The sequence below is a fragment of the Durio zibethinus genome, chromosome 23 (assembly GCF_047325235.1).
Source record: "Durio zibethinus cultivar Kanyao isolate XHJ-2024 chromosome 23, ASM4732523v1, whole genome shotgun sequence".
Lineage (NCBI taxonomy): Eukaryota > Viridiplantae > Streptophyta > Magnoliopsida > Malvales > Malvaceae > Durio > Durio zibethinus.
Window position 1 is genome coordinate 19,557,641 of NC_143184.1, and position 19,124 is coordinate 19,576,764.

At 29.6% G+C, this 19,124-nt stretch overlaps 1 long non-coding RNA gene across 3 annotated transcripts; it reads left to right on the top strand.

Annotated features, from left to right (window-relative positions):
* Nucleotides 1-4,933: 4,933 nt before the first annotated feature.
* On the top strand, nt 4,934-9,578 carry LOC111314683 (uncharacterized). 3 transcript variants are annotated; one of them, XR_002693237.2, is made up of 5 exons: nt 4,934-6,083; nt 6,970-7,080; nt 7,223-7,712; nt 8,959-9,312; nt 9,564-9,578. It is a non-coding gene; the product is annotated as an uncharacterized LOC111314683 (long non-coding RNA). The 3 variants fall into 3 exon arrangements; XR_002693239.2 differs by lacking the exon at nt 9,564-9,578 and having other exon boundaries at nt 4,955-5,497; nt 5,928-6,083; nt 8,959-9,273; XR_016332670.1 differs by lacking the exon at nt 9,564-9,578 and having other exon boundaries at nt 4,955-5,177; nt 5,928-6,083; nt 8,959-9,273.
* The last annotated feature ends 9,546 nt before the right edge of the window (nt 9,579-19,124 follow it).

Below are 19,124 nucleotides of genomic sequence, written 5' to 3' on the forward strand. Positions count from 1 at the left end.
ATGAATGTGTTGGAATGATCATGTACATGGTGTCAATGTTTTTACACAATTCCTTTTAGACAGAAAATGTGCAAAGAGAGGCAGCTGTAGACACTCTAATTAGTTTGGGCCCAAGCCCATTAGGTCTAGTCCAATAGGGTTTGAGCCTCAGCCATTGGGCCTGGTCTAATAAGGGGCAAGTTGGCTTAAAAATTTTTTATTAGTTATTCTGATTTTTTATTTTAATTTTTATTTAAAGAAATAATGATTAAAATTAAAAAAAATAATAAATAAAATTTAAAAAGAAAAGAAAGAAAGGTTCTGCAAATTCGTGGTAGAATCCTGGATGGACTCAATCAGTATAGGATTTGTGAAATCCCATCAAATTATGGACTTGTAATCAAACGAAAATTCTCTTCTAATTCAACCTATAAATATAGGCTTGAACAGAATAAAAACATAGGAGATAGGTAGGAATAGAAGCAACACACAGAAACAAAAATAAAAAAATCACACAAAGAAAGAAAAAATTGAAAACACAATAAGCTGAAAGCATAAAAAAATTTTCGAAAATTTTTGGGTTTAGAGAAAAAGAAAGGTTTTTTTTGAAAAAATATGGAAAAATCCCCAAATTTTGAAACTTTTTGGAAAATTTTTAGTTTTCGTTGAATTTTCTAGCACTGGTTGAATTTTTCGATGATTTTTTCGGGGCCGTTTGAATTTTTTGATGAAAAATTCCAGAATTTAGTGAAGATTTCAGTGAAAGTTGAATTTTTCAATGATCGTTTGATGACCCAACCCAAATTCCGACGATATTCCCCAAAATTTAGTCAAAGTTCAATTGGAGTTCATCCGAAAAGGGAGACAAAGAGAGAGAAAAGAAATGGAAGAGAGAGAAGGAGAAGAGGAGATCTGAAGCAAAAAAAATGAGTTTTGCCTTTTATAGGGCCCTGAAACGATGTTGTTTTAGAGTTAAGTAACTTCCTAGGATTCGCACGTTTTCATTTGGACGACCCGACCCAAGCGCTGACTCGCGTTTCAACCCATTCCCTAGACGTTGTTGCTGAGCCAAGCCGTGCACCCCGAGTCGCACTTTCCAACCTCCTCCTGTGTTGAAACTGAGCCGTTTTGAGCCATTTCAGTCGAGTAGTATTTTTTTTTTGGTTTTTTTAATTTATTTTTTATGTTTTTTTTTTCATTTTTACATGATTAAATTCAGAAAAAGAGAAAAAATAAGACAAATAATAAAAAATTTGTGAATAAATATTAATTATTTAATGATAAAATTTATAGAAATTTCAAATGATAAATTTCTATAAAATTTCTAGGTGAAAAATTTTGTCTAAATTTGTCTCAAATAGTGAAATAATTTAGATAAAGTTTTAATAATAATAATTAATATTTATTTTCAGACCAAAAAAAATTGAAAAAGAAAAATAAATAAAAGTATAAAAATTTTGGAATTAAATACAAATTACCCAAGAATGAGATTCTTAGAAATTTCAAATGGTAAATTTTTTAAGAAATCTCTATATGAGAAATTTCATCTAAATTTATCCGAAATGGTGGAATAATTTAAATGAAATTTCAATACAAGTAATTTTATCCTTTTTCAAATAAAATTTTGATTGAAAATATGTTATAATTACCTAATGATGAGATTTTTAAAAATTTCAAATGGTAAATTTCTAAGAAATCTCTAGGGGAGAAATTTTCTCTAAATTTGTCCCAAATGGTGGAATAATTTAGATAAAATTTCAATAAAAATAATTATCATATTATTTTCTTTAAAAATAAAAAAAATTTTCTAAATATGCCCAAATGGTGAAAATTTTAGAAATTTCGAAAAAAAAATATTTCTAAATTGACCCAAATGGTGAAATATTTAGAAATAAAAAAAAAGAAATAAAAAAATTTTTAAATAGACCCAAATGATGAAAAATTTAGAAATTCAAAAAGAAAAAATATTTTTAATTTGGCCCAAATGGTGTAATAATTAGATATATTTACAACAAAAAAATAATAAATAAATTTTTTTCCAACAACGGAGCCTCTTTAAGATATCAAATAGGATTCTTGAATACTCTTGAGGTGAGAAAATATTTTTTTAAGAGTTTTACTAGATTGATGGAGAATCTTAAAAGTTATTTCTAATATTTAACATAAAAGTTTAAAACCATTAAACTCAAGACCTAAGGATAAATTTAAAGAATATGGTACCATTCTGTGGATTAGCATATGGGGGTGCTATAACCTTCCCCACATATAATCGAGCTCTCGAATCTTGTTCTAGTTAGTAGACCCGAACATATTCTTTTAGAGACCCTTAGTTAAGCTTAAGAGTTTCTTAAAAGGATATATTCCTTAGGTGGCCAATCACACATAGTAAAAAAGAATGGTGGTGACTCAATTCATTTGTTAAGTCTAGTTATAGATTTTCGAATCTATATTTATGACAACAACGACCGGGGATGGTGGCTTGGGGCGACATTTGCACTAGAATCTGGAAACCTTTGGACTTTACAGTGTGTTCTCCTGATTTAGTGAAAAGGGGCAGAAACTGAAAATTGGATTATGATAGCAGATTTTTATGCTTTTATATTAGTGTGAAATGATGCCATTTCATTTGCTAAAAATTTAGTTGATCTGCATGTTTTTGTTAACCCGACCCATGTTCTATGGCCATTCGAGCTGCTGGCCTACATTTTCAAGTCGAGCTTAAGCCATAAGCAGAACAACCTCTTATGTGTGAAGTTAAGCCACAACGAATTTCTTGAGCCAAGCCGTGATTTGTTTTAGTATTTTTTTATTTTGCCTTTGATTTACTTATTACTTTTTAAGTGAATTTGAAAATTAAAAAATACAAATAAAAATTTAAAAAAAAAAATACTTTAAGGAAAAGATGAAAGTATCAATTTTCCTTAAAGATAAAAATTTCAAAAAAAAAAATTTTAAGGAAAAGTTGAAAGTATCAATTTTTCTTAAAAATAAAAATTTCAAACAAATATTTTTGAGAAAAATTTGAAAGTATTAATTTTTCTTGAAATTAAAAATTTCAAAAAAATATTTTTGAGGAAAAGTGGAAAGTATTAATTTTCCTTAGAAATAAAAATTTCAAAAAAGGCATTTTTGAGAAAAAGTTGAAAGTATCAATTTTTCTTGTATAAAGGCATGAATTTAAAAAAAAAAAGATAAAACAAAATAATAAAAGAAATCCCTATAAAAGGTTGAAGCATTATTCCTTTTTCTTTTTTTTTTCTTGGAAATTTCTTGGTGTTAAATAATTCAACATGGAAGCATCTTTAAGAGAAACAGTAGTTTTCTTGTATACTCTTGAGGTAAGATAATTTTTTTAATTTTCTACCAAAAGTATTGAAGTCAATTAAGAATAATTTTCAATAATTAATTACTTGATAAGATTTTTAAGGCTTAATGGATAACACAAAATTAAACCGATACCATCTTTCGATGGGCGTTGTAGGGGTGTTATAACTTTTCTCATACGTAACTGTACTTTCGGACCTAGTTTCGGTTTCATAGAGATTGAATCTATCTTTTAAAGATACCTAAGTCAAACTTAGGTTTTCTCTTTAAAAAGGAATAGATTCAGTTAGGTGGTTAATCTTATCTAAACAAAAAAGATTAGTGGTAACTTCTCAAGTCAATGTCTGACTATAGGTCCACGGATCAGGATATTATGACAATTTCAAATACTTGATTATAGAAATACACATTTAACAAATCTATCCTTGCTTCACAAACATTATGTTTCTAAGAAGAAAAAAAAAACTCAGGAATTATATATTGGATAAAATAATATATACAAGGTTATAAGAAAAACAACTTGTGTATATTTAAATGTCTTGATAATTAGAGAATTTCTTGTAGCCTTTTTAATGTGTAGTTGAGTAGAATAATTAGGACCTTTAGTCACGAATAAAGTCACTTTAAAGAATGCTACAAATGTTACTTTCCTAAAGGTTTATTTCACCTCAATTAGTTATAATATGCAAAAGAAATAAACCTACATGTGTCTAAAATATAATGAAGCGTTATTTGTTTCTACTTTGTATTAATAAAAAAATGACTAACTACTTCTTGATAAGAATGAAAATATCTTATTTTCAACAAGGTTTTCTCAACAAATAATATTAAAGAAACTTGTCTTTAAATAAGGAAAAGATTAGGACAAAGGAAGATAGTTTTTTGGCTTTTCAAAATTATGAATTGTGTGTACAAATGAACTTACATCTACATCTATTTATAGAGACCAAATCCTAAGATTATAACTCTTTGATTGTATTTGAAAATTGAATGGTAAAACTTAAATATTTGAACCAACCAATATATGTGATTAGTCATGCACTAATACCACACACAAAATTTCAAATACCATCAAAGCGTCATTTAGCCTTGCTTTGACACAATTTTAATGGCATTTGTCTTATATATTCATGAGTGTTTTCAAAGTCAAGTCCTTACTCCAAGAAATGGCACCACTACTACTCATATATGTAAACTTCATCAAGAATGCAACATATAAGCATTCCAACATTAAATTTACATGTTATGAATTCATTAAGAGTCATTACAAAAAAAATAAGCATTTAGTGATAATTTTTAATGATGTTTCTCAACAAATATCGTTAGGTTTCATGTTTTCAAAAAGTTAGCAGTTTTTTTTATCGTAAATACCATTAAATATACATATAGTGGCATTTGCAATATAAAAGCCACTAATTAGTAGTAGTTAGGACGTTTGTTCCTAAAAATACTACTAACTATAAAATTAGTAGCATTTCTGTTTAAAAACACCACAAATAAAATTATAAAGATTAATTAAATTGATTTTTTTTTTTATGGAAGAGAAGAATTTTAACAACGTTTGTTTGAAAACGTCGCTATGTAACATTATTTAGTGGTGTTTGTCTTTGCAAACGCGGCTATTTGCTCAAATTTAATGGTGTTTACTTATAAAAATGCAGCAATTTAACATCATTTAGTGACGTTTGTTCTCATAAATGCTGCTAAAATTTCCCTAAAATTAGCAAATCAGTCAAGCTCTGCACTTTCATTTTCATTTCCCCCTTTTTCCCTGCCCTGATTGTTTTCATTTTCCTTTCTATTTCTTTTTCTATTTCATTAATTTCTCTTTCATTTCTCTAGATTTAAGGGGTCTAGAGGCAGTTGAAGAAGAGGTAATCTTTATATTTCCTTTTAATCTTTATATTTCTCACTTTAGTTTAGCCTGATCTATAATTTATGAATACTTCACTTCACCAAGCTTGATCTGTCAAGAAAAGCCAGCACTTTTTCAAAGGCTTTGGGGTTCAAAATCGAAATTATAAAAAAAAAATTCTTTCCATTTTCATATCCCTTCAATAAAAAGCAATTGCGCTCATGCTCTTTCTCTCTCTCTCTTTGCCACTCTTGAGCTTCGATCTTCTCTTCTCACACTTAGAACGACGACGCATTCTTATTTAGAAGACAGTCTTATTCTTCACTTCTTGATCTCAAGGTTAGGGTTTTTTATGGCAATTTCATAAAAGTTCTTGCTTTGATTTGGTTTCAATGTTTGATTGTATAAACTGTATTAATTTAAAGGTTAGGACTTTGTTACTTGCTATCATTTTCGTGAGTAGATAAAAATGAACTCTTTTTTTATCTTTAAAAAATGAAGAGTTGAAGCTATTTATTATACAATGAAATTAGATGGATGGCTAATTTTCTGGGATTAGGGGTTTTATTACTTGTCTTTAGATGGTTGGCATTTGCTGTTTTTGCAAAAGCCAAGAAAGTTTAACTCTCTTCTTGTTAATTCCACTTTTTGGTTTCGTTGTTTGAATTGAATGGTAATGGTTTTTGATAATTTTATCGTTGGTACATTTTTTGTTTCTCTTTTTGGCTTTGTATTTCTTTTCATTTTGTGGCGTAATAACAATATGAAGAGGAAAATCGAAAAAGGTTCTAGGGAATTTAAGATCCAAACATACGCTGTTAACGGTACCGACATGGGACAATGCTCACCAAAAAATGGTTTCAGTGATGACATCATCATTGTCGGTGCCGGTGCTACTGCTGCTCTTGCTCATACTCTTGGCAAGGTAAATTCTGTTTTCTTTTAATTATTTTTCTTATCTACTATAATTTACTCTGGTCTTTTTTGTTAATGGACTTTTTCAAATATAGAGATAATTATTGAATTTTGGTCATTATTCATTGAGAAAAGTTAAGTTTTTTTAAATGAGAATTCGCTTTTTTATGCAAGAAGAAATGGGGTTGTTAAAGAAAATCTGGGTTTTCATTGATTTGGCTTGAAATTTAGTTAATTATTGCTTGCACCTATTCTACACGTGCATACGCTTTACAAAATTGGCTTGGTTGGGATTATGTTATCGTAGCAACATATTAGTTTGGAGTTTGATTTTGTTGATGTAAATGCCATGAAAAAGGATACTATATATATGTATATATATTCGTTTGATTGTTCTGTTTAGATTTTTGTTGGTCTTGACTGCAAATTTGGATCTTTTTGTTAAAAGGGTTGTAGATTTTGGAGTTTGACAAGTATTTTTGGGCGGCTAAAAAATGCAAACTATATCAGATTGTTAACGATTGAACTTGGAATTTAACTTGTAATTAACTTTGCTAACTAAATGAAGACAAGATCAGTGACCAGTTAATCGTTTGATGTGAACTTCAAAGTCATAGAAACCTCAATTTGGATATCGCTTTGTACTGTTATCTTTCTTGTAAGATTCTACTACCTTTTAAGAAATTCTAGAGGTAGATTAACTTGGATTGGTTGTTGTTAAGGAACAAATACAAGATACCGAATTGAACTTTCTTTCAAATTTGCTTTATAAATTCTAGATTTCTTAATTTTTAAGCATTAGATTCTTAGAAAGGCTTAAACTAGTGTTCATTTGCAATGATCCTTTTTTAGTTATTTAGTGCTAATTCATTTATAACTTTATTGCTAATTTCAAGATGGAAGGCAAGTTCATGTGATAGAAAGAGATTTGACAGAACCAGACAGAATTGTTGGGGAACTGCTGCAATCTGGAGGATACCTGAAAGTAGTTGAATTGTCCCTTGAGGGTATGCGTGAAAATTGATATGCATCTTATCAAACTGTGAACAAACTTTTGTTGGTTATTAATAGCTAAATGGTTTTCAGTTGGATATGTTCTCCTGATTTTTTTAACCTATAAAATGCAATTTATATTTGTTCTGATAACAGATTGCGTGGAGGAAATTGATCCATAGAGTGCTTGTGTATGCACTCTTCAAGAATGGGAGAAATACTAGATTATCATATCCCTTTCACAAATTTCATTCAGATGTTGTTGGGATGAGCTTCCATAACGAGTGTTTCATACAGAAGATGAGAGAAAAAGCTGCCACCCTTCCCAAGTTATCTGTTTTACTTCTACCATTCATGATGCATACATATTAAATGCCAACTGATTGCAGCATCGTTAACTTTGAAAATTTTCATTTTACAATTGGTAAAGGGTTACAAGATTGCAATTAATCTTCTTTCACCCCTGTATGTTAAATTTTCAATGTACGGCTAGAGCAAGGAATAGTGACATCTCTGCTTGAAGAAAATGGGACCATTAGAAGGGTGCAATACAAAACTAAGGATGGTCAAGAACTAAGAGCTTATGCTGCTCTTACTATGTGATGGTTGCTTTTCAAACCTACACCGCTCTCTTTGCAACCCAAAGGTGAAGTTGCCATCTTATAATTGTTATACAAATACTCTCTTTCTCCTTATCTAACAATCATTAGCTACAATTTTTGAAAATTGCATTGTCTGCCTGAATACTAAATTTAATCTTTTAATCTGCATGTGCTTATATTGCTTATGATGTTCTAGTAGGAAAGTAAATTTAGCGTTTTAAACTTTTTGACGGGTGGATGTGCGCTCCTTCTGCAGCCACATTCTTGGCACTTCACCTCCAAGATAATAATATTATTGCCATTGGCATGGAATATTCCACAATTCAAATTTATAATGTCAAGGTAGATGAGGTGAAGCATATTTTTTAGCTTTAATTAGTAATAGAAACTATTTTGGTTTATGTATGGTCAATTAAGACAACTTTGTTGAAGCAAGAGAATGCTAATTTTTGCATTTTATCACTCCAACTATTTTCTTAGAATTTATTATTAAATTCAAGCACCATTTTATCATTGTATGGCTCCATGCTCTTGCTAACATAGTCTAGCTTATCACCATTCAGCATTATTTAGTGTGTCCATTTTTTATATATGTTGTAATGACCATGATTGCAAGTTAACTTGGAATGTTAGAATCATTAAGCACATGGTTGGCGGCTTCTTGTTAATCTCTGTTCCTCTGCCTGTACAAAGAACCCAAGAAAGAAAATTAAAAAAAAAAAGGTTGTGATGAAAGGGATTAGAATCATTTGATTATTAAGTGGACTAGGGAAAGTCTTATACTGGCATTTCCTTTGAAATGCAAAGGCAACATATTCTTTGAGAAACTAAAACTCATTCTAGCATTTGCTTCAGAATAATTTTAAGCTTTTGGCATGACATTTGGCTCTAAAAGCATATTTAGGCTATTGCTTTTGGCAGGTCAAAACCAAACTCAAGAGGCACCAGAATCGGATAACAGGACTTGCCTTTTCCCAAACTTTAAATTCTCTGGTGTCTTCAGAGGCTGATGCACACGTTAGTTATTGATTGAACGAATATAGTACGATGCAACCTTTAGTAAACGTAGTTGTAATTTTATATATTGTCCTTGTATTGAGTGTCTTTAACTGTTTCACTGAATTGAAACAATTTTAACTTAAAACAAGCTGTCAATTTGGTGATAGATGAATTGTATTAAAAAAAAAAAAAAAAGCAGGCAAGACAAAGACGATGTCAATTTAATAATTTTCTTACACATAATTTAACAAAATAATTTGTTGTTCACAATTACTTTATTTTCTCTTGCAGTTGTGTGTTTGGAGCATAAATGGATGGGAGAAAAAGAAACCGAGTTTCATACAGGCACCAGCTGGACATCAATCTCCACTAGCAGGAGAAACCAAAGTCCAGTTTCACAATGACCAAACTCATCTATTGGTTGTCCATGAAAGCCAAATAGCCATCTATGATAACAAGCTTGAATTTTTGAGCCATCTAAGTTGTCTACCTTGTATCATTTTCCTTGTATTATAGTTTCTCATTAGTATTATTGATATTATTACTTTTTCTGAGAACTTTTTTATGACATGACTAATCAAAATTTTCCTATCATGTTTTAATTATTTCAAGGCAAGATTGGAGACTTTGAAATCTTGTTTTGGGGTAATCTTTCTGTCGTTTAAAAACTTTCAATTTACTCATTAATCTAACTAACTAAGCTTGTTTGTGTCACTGTTATTGGCATCATATATTAAAAATTAAATGTGGTTGCAGGTTGTGTTTTTATTGTCTTGTAGTGGATTTTTCTTCCAATTTATATTTCTTTGAGACCAAGGAACATTTCACTTACAAAATTCTTCCATTTGATTGTAAGAATTTTTTCCCCTAACACATTTTTGAATTGTTATATTCAGGTGTTTCAAGTTTATGATGAAAAAAATCCTCCATCAAATGACAATACTCCAAGTCTCAACAGTTATTAATTTCATATTTTAAAAGCTTTTGCTTAATGTATTGAAACAGTTTAATGTTATTGTATTAAACTATGGTTACATGTAGATTGAAACAAATTATAAATTTAGATATTTAAATATTTATAATATTTAGTTTATAAATTTTAATTCGTTTTAATTTCTTTCAATATTTTTTATTTAATTATAATAGTAAAAATTGATAAAAATAAAAAAATAAAATTTATAATTTAGTGGTGTTTATAATGAAAAACATCGTTAAAGAACCAAAAATGACCTTTAATAATGAATTTTTTGAAACTGAAAGTTCATAAGAATAACAAATGCCATAATCATAGTCTTTCTTAAGTACTTAAAGACTCTTGTAATAGCATCTCAATACAAATTACTTAGGTTTCTTGCAAATCTATTAAGTTTACTAACTGTATAGGCTTCAGTCTCATATAAGTCATTACATACATTAAACAACTTTTGCATTTTCAGGTTGTGCAACCAATATCCCTTGATTTGGAGTTAATTTCAAATTATGATCAAAAGGTGTTGAGATTGTTGCATTATCAAAATGATTAAATTTCTTGAAAATCTCCTCAATATAATGTGACTATTAGAGTTTTCTCTAATTATCTTCATTTTCAAAATCATATTTGCAACACTTATGTCTTTCATAGCAAAATTACTAAACAAGAACTTTTTAGTACTTTCATTTTGTTCTAAGTCCATACCAAAAATTAGCATGTCATCCACATGTAGACATGTGATGACACTTTTCAATTTTTCAAACTTACTATAGATAAGATTTTCAAATTGATTGATCTTGAACCCATTAGCTAGCACAACATCGTCAAACTTTTAATGCCATCGCTTAGGAGCTAGTTTAAGTCCATATAAATATTTAATCAATTTACAAACATTTTTTTTTTGTCTTGGAAGTATAAACCCTTCTAGTTATTCCATATATACTTTCTCATCTAATTCACCATTAAAAAATGTTGTTTTAACATTCAGTTGGTGAATTGCAAGTTGATAGATGGAAGCCAATGCTATAAGCATTCTTATTATAGCAATTCTTGTTACTGGTGTATAGATATCAAAATAATCAATACCATACTTTTATGTAAATCCTTTAGTAACAAGTCTAGCTTTGAACTTGTCTATAATTTCATCGGTTTTCATTTTTTTTTTTTGAAAATTCACTTGCAATCAATAGGTTTGCAATCAAGAGATAGATTGACTAAGATCTATGTGTTGTTCCCAAAAACGGAATCCATTTCATTATCTATAGCTTTTTTACAAAAAGCTAAATCTTGAGACGTCATTGTCTTTTCAAATGTCCTAAAATCTAATTCTATATTGAAAATATATTCATTATATTTGTTGATTATTTCACTCATTCCTTCAACTTGGAACATATAAAATTTAGGACCAAAGTTTTAGCTTTTCTCGTTTTTTACTTATTCTTGGTACAAACTAGAATCTAGGGTAATTTCTTTTAAATTAGATTCTAGTTTGAATCTATATTCATCAAAGATAGTACATTTAGATTAAATTACCATATTAATTGGTATTGACTCATTTAGTTCTATCACCGTGAATCTATATGCATTGTTAAGTTGAGCATAATCAATGAATATGCATTTAATTCCCTTTTCACCTAATTTATTTCTTTTAAGTTTGAGAACTCTTACTATTGCTCTACAACCACATACCTTAAGATAATTTAGGTTAGGTTTTCTTTTCTTTCATAGTTCATATGGGTTAACTTGTTTCTTTTGTTAGGAACTCTATTTTGGATATTGCATGAAGTTAAGAATGCCTCACCCTAAAAACTTTATAGTAAATCGAAGTAGAATAGCAATGCATTAACCATTTTTGGTGAATGATCTATTTTCCTTTTCAACCACATCATTTAATTATGGACTATAAAGTGGTGCTACCTCAGGTATTATTCCATTAGATTTATAGACACTAGGATCAAAATATTCACCTCCCTTATTAGTTCTCAAAGTTATAATCCTAGAATTACTATACAATTCTGATTCATTTTTATAAGTCTTAAACTTATCCAATGCTTCATCTTTAGAATGCATCAAGTAAACATAGCAATATCTTAAGTAATCATCAATGAAAGTTACAAAGTACTTTTTACCAGCTATTAAAGGAGTACTATGCAAATCACATACATCACTATGCATTAATTCTAAGATTTTAGAACTTCGTTGAACTTTATGAAAAAGTTTTATAGTAATCTTAGTAAGCTTGCATGTTTTATATTTTCCATCATTCTTTTTAATACTTGAATTAAACTTGATTTAGACATTGCATTTATTCTTCCATAATGAACATTTCCTAATCTTTAATGCCAAAAATCAAAAGAATCAAGCAAGTAAAAATAATAATAATGATAATGATAATGATAATAATAATAATAATAATAATAATAATAATAATAATAATAATAATAATAATAATAATAATAATAATAATTTATTATTATTATTATTATTATTATTATTATTATTATTATTATTATTATTATTAGAAGATATATTGAGTTTAAACATTCCATTAAAGGCATAACATTTTCCTACAAATATGCCACCTTTAGACAAGATAAACTTGTCTCTTTCAAGTACTAACTTGAAACCATGCTTATTAAGCAAGCTAACGGATATAAGATTTTTCCTAACTTATGAGACATACAAAAATTGGTAATTGTTAGCATTTTGCCTAAAGTGAATCCTAAATTAATTGTTCTTTTACCTTTGTTTTCAATACTTAAAGAATTCCCTAAATAAAGCACATAGCCTTCATTTTCCTATTAGAAAGTTTTGAATAAGGATTTGTTAGCTCAAACTTGTTTTATGGCTTTGAAATCAATTGACCATGCTTCATTGTCTTCTATGACATTGATTTCATAAATTATAGCAACAAAACATTTTTTGGTTGCTTTTGGTACTTTTTTTTTTCATTTAGATTGTAAGGCAATTTTTCTTGAAGTGACCTTGCTTCCCATAATGGAAATATACACCTTTCTTCTTTTTGAACTTCTTAGCATTTGGTGAGAGTTCTTTTCTCTTTATGGATTGGGTGGTTTGATGTTTTGTACTACATTGACTTTGGAGCTTTTGTCATTTTCTTTGTGATATTATTCTTCTAAGCGAAAATGACTTGCTAGTTCATCAAGATTAACATATATTTTTTTGGTGTTTCAATGTTTTCTTGAAATCTTTCCATGATGAATGAAGGTTGTCAATTATAAAAAATACAACAAATGTTTTATCCATTTTTATCTTGTATTGTTTAAACTAATTCAAGATAGTCTCAATTTCAAGAAATTGATCCATGATCAATTTAGAATCAGTCATCTTGTACATGTTCCATTTTGAAACTACGAAGGTTTTGGATGTAGCATCCTTTTTCATATACCTTACATTGAACTTATCCTATACTTCTTTTGTTGATGTGCATGTAATGTAGGTATTAAATAAAGAATTGGACATACCATTTAAAATGCAGCCCATGCATGCATAATCATTATTTTCCCATTTTTGCCTCTTACGAGTTTCATTGTCTTTCTTTTCTAGCCTTAGAGTAGAGAGAACATATACAATCTTCAATGTGGTGAGGATGATATGCATATTTTGTTGCAACTTTAGGAAATTGCCTCCATCAAACTATTCCAATATTTGAAAATTAGTTGTCATCTCTATTCTGGATTTGAATTTGTTTATATTGCCAAGTAAACCTTAAGATTGTTAGATAAAATAATGTATACAAGGCAATAAGAAAAACAATTTATGGATACCTAATTATCTTAATAACTAGAGAATTTCTAATAGCCTTTTTAATGTGTAGTAAAGTCAAACAATTAGGACCTTCAGTCACCAATGAAATGATTTCAAGGCGTGTTGCAAATACCATTTTCCTTAAAGCTTATTTCACCCCAATTAGTTATAATATGCAAAAGAGATGCACCAAAATACCTCAAAGATATAATGAAGCTTTACTTATTTTTACTTTACACTAGTAAAACAAACCACTAAATGCTCTTTAGTAAGAAGAAATACCTTGTTGTGAACAAAGTTTTCTGCAACAAACAATGCTAAAGAAACTTGCCTTAAATGAGAAAGAATTGGGAAAATGCAAGAAAGTTTTTTTGACTTTTCATAATTATGAATTGTATTGTACAAAAGAACTTACATAAATCTCTATTTATAGATATTGAATTCTAAGGTTTTATTATATTGTTTCAATCAAAGATCATTTTTTTTAATTAGAAACATGTCTCTTTGATATATTATAAATATATTTGTTCATTTGAATAATCAAACTTTTCATATAAAAATAAATTGTTTTTCATGTTTTTAGAAATTGTCATTTTTCATGTAAAACAATTGACTCCACCTAGAAGATAATTGACTACCCCTTTGTATTTTCAATTTCTAAAAAATGTTCTAAAGCAAAACAATAAACTCCTTTCATCTTACAGAACACATTCAAAATGTGAGTAGTTGACTTTATTCAATTTCTAGAAAAGTTTCAATTACTACCTTTTATAGGGTGGTCAACTTCTTTCTATTAGTTGTAAATTTGTATGGCATAAGTAAATTTTCAAAAGATTCTTTAAATATTAGCAGCTGATTCCATTAAAGTTTAAAATCGATTCCACTCATTCCTACTTATATAAGTCAATTACTTTATGCAGTCGATTTTTATTTTATATAGAAACTTTGTTTAACTTTTGTTTGTCAAAGTAGCTGACTCCATATTCTTGGAAGTCGACTACTCTTCCTAGAAATCAAGGGTAATCGACTGTTTTGAGCATGACAATCAATTGCTTACATATATAGCATTCTTAACTAGATTCTATTAAGTCTCAAATCATGTTGTAGATCTTAGAATCAACCTTAAGTTATTCAATAACTTAACATGATTTCTCTTTGATTAAGTTATTTCTTAATTATATTTTTATATTTTGAAAATATTTTCTAGCATTATATCACTTGCCATTATTTTCACTATAATTCAAATGTTATAATGAACAAAAACATAATGCATAATTTGACATATCATTCTAGTCTTTTGAGAATAATTCCTTCTTAATAATAATTTCAAACAAGTTTATATGAATTTTGATTCTTGGATTTTTTTAATAGAATATGAAAATAAGATTGGAAAACAAATTTAAACCCATTATGAAGTGCTTATTGGTTAGGGTTGTCAATTTTTTCTAAACTCAATGGAAAACCTAATTCTCCATATTAAAGATGATAGGTATTGGAATTAAAATTTGAGGACAATGTGGGAACAAAATTTTTTTTTTAATTTTTCACTAAAAATAAGGACAAGGATGGAGAACATAATCCTATCCCACTTAAAAATTATAAAAAAAAATTAAATATATTTTGGCAAATTCAAACAACAAACCAAACTTAAAATAAACTAAAAAAAAATGTCCAAGTTAGAAAAAAAAAAGCATTTCAGTTACCTTGCAAATGTTGATGCTCTAACCCTAGATTGGGGTGATTAGAAGGGATAATCTATCATTACCAACTTTCATTCGATGAATATTGTAAGTGATTATAAGGCTTTTTAAACAATTTTATTTTTCTTTCAACTTATGCTATTATCTATTCTAAGCTTATGCATGTAGGAATTAAATTTTAATTAAAAAAATATATAATTTCATCGACCATGATCTCAATGGCCTACTAATCGATTCTTTCTACTGACCATGTTTACAACCAATTAAATTGATTTTAACTGTTATTGTACGAAGATTGATCCTAGGATCTTATTAGTACCAAGTTTTGAGTTGAAGGTCAAAACTCTGAAATCACAAGAGAGGAAAGAGAATGGTTAAGGCAAAGGTAAGTGGTGTTCCTTATTTTGCACTCCAACATTCAAGTCAAAGGTTGAGACTAGAGAGGTTGGAAGGGGAAAAAATAAGAATGCAAGAAAAGAATGGGATTGGATTAATAGTATTTGGATAACTCTATTTATAGGTGAAAAGTGATAGGTCTATGTGGCAGAATAGTGATGTATCTAGGCTAACATGGCATTGTACATGTTAAGTTGGCCTAACATATTAGGTCAGACCAAAAGTAAAAAATAACCCTAGTTATTTGTTGATAGTCTCTAATGAGGGAGATGACTAATATGCCCTTTGGACTTAAAAATACCTTTAACATTTTGTCCCTCTACCAAGCATATTGAGCATCAGACTGATGGGTGCTTGATTGAATTCTTTTGGTACCCATATTCGTTATTCCTACCTCGAGTTTATATGCATGGATTTTTGAAAAGTTATGCCAAGGATCTGACCTCATGTTGTCGAGGTTGAATGCTATTGAGATTGATGTGAGAGTCAGGTGAGAAAGATGCCTGTGACTCTTTTAGGTGTATCCTTGGTTGCTTTGGAGTGTGTTGACCTAATGTGCAAGCATAGGTGTTGAGCTTGATCTTGAGCATGGCGGTCAGGTTATGTACATAGTAGGTTTATTTTGTATTTACTGAGGTCAATGTTTTTGGTTCAAGAGGCCTAAAGTAGGGCTAAGCAAGTTTGAGTGACAATTGATGTGGCTCACGTGTCTGACTTGGGACTTATGTTCTTTTTATACATAGTGATCCCCAAACCTAACTCAAGGTTAACCTAATAGTTGGTTTGTTCAATCATTTCATTCTAGGTTTTGTAATTAGTCTAGTCGATTGATTAGGTAAAATGATCGATATACCACTCGATTATTTGAAAATCACATTTAATGAGGAGAGAGATATTTGGGCAATAAAAATCTAGAGCTTAGAAGTCAAAAGTCATGCTCAATAATTGTTTGACACATAGTGCAATTTGAGTTGTTCATCTGATCTAAATGCTGGCTATACAAAAGGCCTCTTGAAACCTTTATTTTTTCACCTTATTACATTATACTCTCAAACTGACCTGATTTTAATAAGCTTAAAGTTTTCAACTTCTTTCAATCGACCTTCTTTCTTTCTTACTTTGGTATATTTTTTTTCTTTTCTTATTTTTTATAATGTCTACTAGTGCGAGCTTTGAGGCTTCAGAAAGTTAGAAGGTAGTTCCTAAGAGAGGTCATCTCAAAAATGAGGTCGATAATGATAAGGTCCTCTCAGTCATCATGAGGAAAGATAATAGTCGAATGGCATATTAGCTAAATCTTATATATGAGGAAGAGCAAAAGAGAATAAAAGATAATGCCCATGCTAAGGAAAAGTAGGTCTTTTAGAGCATAGATAAGTTTTGCGATGCCATTGACTTCATACTTAAAAACCTTTTTTTTCCTATATCTTAGGTTAGTTTGACTTCTTTGATTAACCTTTCTTCTTCTACTGTTCCTTCTTCAAGGTTTAGCTTTCTCAACCTTTTTATTCTTTCTATTATTTTTTCCACTTTTTCATTTACTTTTTAGCCTTCTATTCTCCTTATTGCTTTTTCTGCCTATTTTTTCTCTACTCCTCTCTACTCCTCTTGAGTCAGCTCTAGCCAATGTCCCTTATTGCTCTTTTCTTTCTATGGAGTCTCTTTATCCTTTTTCTTCTTTTGACATCATGGTGGTTTTTACCACTGCTTCAGGTTAGAATCTTACTCATGCTGAGAAATCTGAGTCTTCTGACAATGAAGGCTCTGATGATGAGGAAGGTTCCAATTAGGAGCAAAAGGGAGAGATCAACCAGGTTGAGAAAAGTGAGGATGAAGAGAAGTCCTCTTAAAACTTAGAGGGTTTGGCTTAAATCCCCTACTACACTTTCTGTTCCTTAGGTTTAAACCTTAAGGATGTGATGAAGAGCTTAAAAAGAAAGGCTAACCTTAAGGATTGCCCTAACATGTTCTCTGTTTATCACATTTGAGCCAACTTTAGCTTTCCAAAGAAGAAGTATAGTATATTGATGCCGAGCACTAAGGACCAAGTCACTAATTACTAGAAAGTCACTAACTCTTGGTGTAATAGGATTCAATAGTGGCTAGTCTAAGGTTCCTTTTACATGTTTTATTTGTTGAACTTTTTTTTTACATAATTTGATCATAACTCAGCTCACTTTAAATTTTTTTTGTATATAATAGCTTTCATTTTTTTTTATAAAAACTTAGATATTTTTCCTACTCTCCCCCTATTAAAGGAGTTCTTCTTAGTCAAAAGGCATCTACATGATAAAATATGGTTTTGTGTACAACTCATCAATCTAAAAAGCTGTTCGTTGATTGCTTGAGCTTAATAAAGAATTGAAAGCTACTTTTCATTTGCATTTAAAAAGAATAAAATAATAAGAATAATAAGCCTAAGGTCAAGATATTTTGAATGAGCATGAGATTTTTTATGCTGTGCTTATTCCTCTTTCAATGACTAACTTCGCATATCAAGATAAAATTTTAGAGTTCACCAAAAGGGGAGAGTTGGTCATAAATGCAAACAAGCTAACTTCCCTTGAAGTAGTGAATGAACCCAAGTACTGAGGTAGGTGTAAGGTAATCTCGTTAGGTATTTGATTTTGTCATTTTTTCTAACACTTACTTCATTTTGTAGAGATGGCTAACAACACCCAATTGTCAAAAGCCTTTAACTTTTGTAAGTACCTTTATAATTCAAAGCCGAAGAAAAGCAAAAAACAACAACCCATCTAGCACGAGGTTTCTTCTAGGGGGAATTAAAATAATATATCTCCTTATCATTTAAAAGTCAAAAGTAAGCAAAAAGTGATGGTAGGTTAGAAAGTCCAGGCTTCTTCCCCTAAGAAGTAGATGTTTAAAGCCTTTTCTTCTTTGATGAACCTCAAGATCCAGATCTTAAAACCTAGCTTGGAGCGATTCTTTATTGACTTAGAGTATAATGCCAGCGAGAACCCCTTAAAGAGTGTTAATATGGCTAGAAAATTTATGAAGGTCACAGTTCCACTAAGTAAGTTATCTTTTAGTTTGATTTTCATATTCTTCTATTAATTTCACTATTTTTCCAAGCTTGACCTTGGTTTTCTTTTGTAATTTTTAACAAGCTTCCTTTTCATCCTAATCGGTGTGCTAGTGAAGCTTTACACTATGCTTATATGGCCCTGGCCTATGTTCTAAAAACCAAACATGATTTAAGATATGTGATTCGAAGAATTATAAGAATAACAATGTGTTGCCAACTTGTGGTTTAGCCTACAATTTCACATAAAAATGAAATGAAGCAAAAGAGGAAGACTGATAATGTGGTGCTTAAGCTGGAAGAAGTGTATGTACAAAAGGCCTATGCTAATTTTATAAAGGAATAAGCCAAGTTCAAGCTCAATAAGGCTCAAGCTAAAATTGCAAAGCTGAGATCTTAATTGAAGGTTGAGCAAAAAGAGAAAGAGAAGGCCAAGAAAGAATGCAAAAAGGAAATCATTAAGGTGTTCATGGCTTTCCAGAAATATTCTGACGTTAAGGTCAAATTCTGAAGGAACAACATCTTTGGCACTTTTAAGTTCTACAAGGACGAGGTGTAATTCAAATTTGCTAGCCTGAAC